This window comes from Tupaia chinensis, unplaced genomic scaffold (genome assembly GCF_000334495.1).
Source record: "Tupaia chinensis unplaced genomic scaffold, TupChi_1.0 Scaffold000146_1, whole genome shotgun sequence".
NCBI lineage: Eukaryota > Metazoa > Chordata > Mammalia > Scandentia > Tupaiidae > Tupaia > Tupaia belangeri.
Window position 1 is genome coordinate 15,661,157 of NW_006159616.1, and position 5,386 is coordinate 15,666,542.

A 5,386-nucleotide genomic window follows, 5' to 3' on the forward strand; every position below is an offset into this window, starting at 1 on the left:
AATGGCAGAGTAGTTCTTGTTTTCCCCTGAGGTAATGCAGGGCTGGTAACTATCATCTTCTTAAGTTGCAAGTTCTTCAACCTTGTTTTCGGACTCCGGGCCATCCCGGGCCAGAGAGGCAGGGAGGGGCAGGGAGGCCCCCCGGCCGCGTGGCACGCCCCCCGGAGTGGGGGGGGCACCGGCCAGGCCGCTCCGGGCGCGCGGCTGCCTTCATCACATCTTTACTTGTACACGTTCCTGTTGTTTGTCTGTCTCCCCCATTACAGTCTAAACCCCATGGAGACAGGAGTCCGCTCAGTTCTCCTCCCAGCACGTAGGTGAGCACCTGGCACCTGTACGTACTTGGCGCGTGAACAGGCAGCTCTTGGAGCAGCGTCCCGCCCCGTGGACAACGTCTCGCACATCGCTAACAACCCAGAACAGCTCTCTCCTCCATCTGCTTCTCTTTCTGTAACCTGAGTCTCAGGTGACAGCCCGCAGACCCAGCGGTCACATCAGCCCCACTTCTAAGCCGTCAAAGCAAGCCTTGTTCAAGCTCCTTCCCTCACAGCTCACGTTTCTGTCCCCTTCTCTCCCCCTTCTCTGCTCTGAAGGCTTCTGTTAACCTACAGGCCTCACACCTTGTTACTCTTCCAGCTTCTAGAACAGGAGCACTCTCTCCTCCTCCTATCAATACCGTCTTTGCTTGTCAACAAAGCACTGTTACTAATGTTCCTGCAAAAGCATCAGTCCTTTTTTTTCCTTGTTGGTTTGTGTGTGTGTGTGTGTGTGTGAGAGAGAGAGAGAGAGAGAGAGAGATTTTCACTATAGGTGTGAGTGATTGCCAGAGAGAAATAGAGAGAGCACTCCCTAGGAAGGATGGTCGTGCCGCAATCCCTTTTCCTCCACGTTCCTCTCAGGATTTTGGGCATGCATGCCCATGCACCTCGTGTATTTTTCAAGTCACTGGGTCCAGGACTCAACCCATGTAGTCAGCCATGTGAGATCCAGTTACCTCAACCACCATGCCACTGGCTGGCCCAACATAGGCCCTTGCTTTGCTCCTGGGTGGGGAGGCACCTCCAGGTAGGGAACTTGGACTAAGCAGACAGTAGTGACCTTTCTCACTCCTTCACTTTGACCCAAAGAGGGGACATGTCCCATGCGTGTGTGTGTGTGTTTTTGGAGAGGTTTTTGCTATAGGGCACGTGCGCTCGCCAGACAGACAGAGAGACATAGAGACATAGAGACAGAAAGCGAGAGCTCACCCCGCCCCCGGGGGAATGGTCACGCCACAATCCCTTCTCCTCCATTCTCCTCTCAGGATCTTGGGCACACACGCACACGTGCCCGGCGTGAGTTTTAAGCCACCGGGTCCGGGACACGAACCAGGGTCGACTACGTGGGAGTCCAGCGACATAGCCATTACGCTAACTGCTGGTTCCCTCATGTGTGTGTTTGAGAGAAGGGACAGGGCTGCTTCCCGTTGCTGACTCTGCTTGCCTGTGGGGGCTCAGAGTGGGACAAGGACAGGCCTCCATGAGGGCAGAACCTGGACATGGCAAAGCTTACCAGTGGCTTTCTACCTTAGGAGCATGTCCACCCTGCTGGGAAACCTGAAGAGGCTGTGCCAGGCTCTGTGGCAGCCTCTTGGTTCGGTATAAAAATGACATCTCTTTGCCACAGGGACAATGACAGACCTACCTCCTACAATAGCAATGACTGTAAGTTTAAAGGCGTGAAACACTTAGCAAGACATCTAGCACAGAAGTACTTCAGAAATCTTAGATACCATCATAGTCATGGTGATAAACTTAACAAGGGAAGAGGATTATTATCAGTTCTGACAGAACTCAATAATCCGTATCAAACCTCTCCCCACTCCAAAGCCACTGTGTTCACATGTGCATATGCACACAGATCCAGTAGAGGAGTTGGTCCAAAGAAAATCCTTGGAGTTCTCATAGGAGGGGAAGGATAGCATCAAACAAGCAAGCCCTGAAGCCACATCTGGATCCCTCCAAACCAGAGCTCTGTTGCAGATAAAGCCGGTGTCCGGGTGTAGATAATTGTCAGTCCCCCGAAGCTTCATGGTTTAGAATTAGGTCTTAGTGGGTGGTGACTGAATGTCTCCCCAAAGTTTATGTGTTGGGACATGGTTGTATCATAAAGGTATTAAGCGAAACCTTAATCCCTTCATTGTGTCCCAGGGTGGGGCTTTCAGGTGTGATAAAGTCATGAGGGTGGGGTCCGCTGCTGTGTATTTAAGGAGAGGAAATGAGGCGGGCAGAAGGCAGATAGTTACAGACCATGTTGCACTCTGCTCAAAGATCTCCCTTCCGCCACCTTGTGATGCCTTTGGACTTTCCAGCCACCAGAATTGTGAGTCAATAAACCTCTATTTCTTTGTAAACCACCCAGTCTTAGATTTTTCTGTTACAGTGCAGTAACTGACTAAGACAGCAGAGGACCATGGTCTCTGGAGGAGCTTCATTCCATTTCCTTGAAGCTTTGAAACTTGAAATGCAGCAGTTGACCTGCCGTGAAGGTGAAAGCTCCAGGCCGTGACTCAAAGCCCTTGTCATCTTCTTGCTATTAGACCTTTCCTCCTCCCTTTCTTCACTTTTCTCTTCCTCCTCCTCCTAACCAAGCCCCAGACCTGCCAGGTCTGCCTCTGAATCGGTCCCCTGAATCATCTCCTCCTCCCACTGCCCGGCCCTCCTCATATCTCTGGATGAGCTACTAGAAATCCCAAATTTCGTTGCTTCCAACCTGTTTTAGTTCTGTTGCTAATAAAAGAAAGTCCCCAAATCTGAGGGATTTAAGAGGATAGCGGTTTACTCAGCTCATGATTCAGTAGAGTGGCCACATCTGATAAGCTTTTTCCTGTTGGCGGGCCCCACGGCCAAGCAGAGCATTACATTGTGAGAAAACAGGAGCAGGTATCTGTGTCCACCCATCCACACATTTCTCCTGGTTGTGTTTCCTTACTCACCGGAAGTTCATTGTAGCCCCTCCTCCACATCACTTAATCACTCCCAAAGACCCCAGCTTTTAGCACCATGAAGGTATTAGGCTTCTTCTTAACACCTTCACAACAGAGTCACAATACACAAATTCTGGGTGCACACAAACTTAACACACCCATCCCTTACTCTGCAGCCAGAGGCCTCTTTGATCTTGTCATTGCCATCTTGGGAACCTCTGGCAGGTCCTACTGCTCATGGAATAAAGCCTGAATAGGACCTTCATGAGCTCCTCCTTCCTCAGCTTCTTGTCTCACTCTGCCCGCACCTTCCCATCAAGCCCCCAGAGGTCTGGATACACAAGCCTACTTCCATCCTCAGCCTGGCCAGGCCATCTCCAGACTTCTACTGCTGTGTTAACCTTCCAAGGGACTGACCCAGTCAAGATTCTTAGTTACTAACAGCAAAACTGACTCTGATTTACACAAATGAAAATTTATTGAAAGGATATTGAGTGAAACAGCAGCCAGTAGGAAGGGTCAGAGAGCCAGGCTTTGAGGCTAGCTGGGACGATATAGTACACACATTGGTCTAGCTCCTGGCATTGTAGTTGTGAGATGTTAGCACTGTGGGGATCAGGGTGAAGGGTACCATCATTACTTCCTGTGATTCTATAATTATTTCAAAATAAAAAGTTTTAAGGAAAAAAAAAATCAGGCAGGGGTCAGGGGAGGTTGACCATGGAGGATAAGGCCCATAGCTGCCACGTGGTAACGATGCTGCCTCCTACAGTGTCCCTTGGCAAAATCTTTCAGCAGTTCCAGGCATGCCGGTCAAGAGCATCTGATCAGCCAGACCCAGGGCTCAGAGTCACACTCTACTAGCAGGGAGGAGAAAATCCAGTTCCCTTAGACTTCTTATAGGAAGGTCCCACCTCCCACCAAGGTTCCTAGTTAGGCAAGGGCAGCCAAAATAAATGTTGGGAAGCCAAGGAGGGGTGATGCTTGCTATGCCACAATGATGGAAATCATATGGAAGATCAGGGTTAGAGTCCCAGGTTGACTAATACACACTGCAATGTGTGTGTGTGTGTGTGTGTGTGCGCACGCGCTCGCACGTGCATGCACATGGGCGCACATGTGTGTCCCTATGAACATAACTGGCTGAAAGGCTTAAGGAGGATGTGGCATGAGATTCTATTGAAGGTGCTTGTCTTTCTTTCTCTACCTCTCTCTCATGAAATTAAAAAAAGGCGTATTTTAAAAAGTGAGTTTAAAACAAGTAAAGGCCTTCTGAGAATTCTGAGAGCTTCTGTCCTCACCAACCACTCCTACCTTCTTCTAGTCATTAGTTGGATATGTCAACTCCTTTCTCCCTGGACTGCACACTTGCTGGCTCTTCTCCTCCCCTTACTTAGCCAGCTTCTTCTCTTTCTTTAGGTCTCAGGATGAATTTCACACCCATTGAGGGTTTCCTCTCCCTGCCTCTCCCTCTGCGGCACCCCTTACCTGCTCTCTACCTGCCCCTTGTTTCCTCATAGTGCCAAAGTCATTGCAGTCATGGTGTTTGTTGGTCTGTCACTTGTTTGGTGTTGGTTTTTGTTTGCTTCTTGCCGTCCAAGGACATGCTACCTCTGTCTTCACCATGTGTCCCAGCACCAACCATAGCAGGTGGCTCACGGCAGATGCATCAGCATGGGCAGGTGAAGGAGCTGGTTTTGGTGAACAGAGGCCTTTGGAAGATGCCTCATTTCCGGACTCTGCCTGTGTGAGTAGTTCTGCCTGAATCAGCTCAGGGCTTCTTCCATGTCCAGGTGGTCATGGCTGCCCTGAGAACAGTATTCTGTCCTTTCCTGATCATCGTCGTCATCACCAGCATCAGATCACGGCCAGTCTCTCCTGCTTGGATGGGGCATAGTCTCACATGGCCGACTTCATTCTTCATTCTCCAGCCTATGAAGAACCTGTGAGACCCCACTTAGGGGTCACAGTATTTCTGCCCGCCGTCCTAACTGTCCCCCATGTAAGTCAATGGGTCTTTCCTGTCTCAGATCTTTCTACATTGCACCACTGTCCTCCACAGCAGTTGACTCTGGGGCTTTTCTCCCCACCTGGATATTCAGTGTAAAGCTTGCTTCAGCCCATCCTTTGGCAAACACATTCTTGTTCCTAGCCTATGAGCTCCACTTCAAGCTAAGAACCTCTTTCTTCTGGGATCTTAAGATGTGCAGGATGTAGCAAGTCAAAATCCAAACAATCACCCATTCGCCTCCCTCATCTCTCTCAGCTGTCCCCACATCCACAGGAAGAAGCCAGGGAACTTCCCACTCCGCTTCCTCCCGTGTTGGGCCCAGGACTCAGCAGTCTCCATTGGTGCCACAGGATCAGTGGCCACTGGGCGGACAGTATCAACAGGCATGAGGAGGAGTGGCGAGTGGCCAC

The 5,386-nt window shown here is 50.3% G+C and overlaps 1 long non-coding RNA gene across 4 annotated transcripts in view; it reads left to right on the top strand.

The window, feature by feature from the left end:
* Window positions 1-5,380, top strand: part of LOC106734566 (uncharacterized) — an 8,934-nt gene extending 3,554 nt beyond the window's left edge. For 2 of the 4 annotated variants that reach the window (XR_003548890.1, XR_003548892.1), the window contains exon 4: window positions 4,759-5,380. This is a non-coding gene — a long non-coding RNA (uncharacterized LOC106734566). Of the gene's footprint in view, window positions 1-266; window positions 706-4,758 lie in introns of those variants that run through there. The other 2 variants (XR_003548891.1, XR_001370128.2) reach the window with 2 other exon arrangements.
* The last annotated feature ends 6 nt before the right edge of the window (window positions 5,381-5,386 follow it).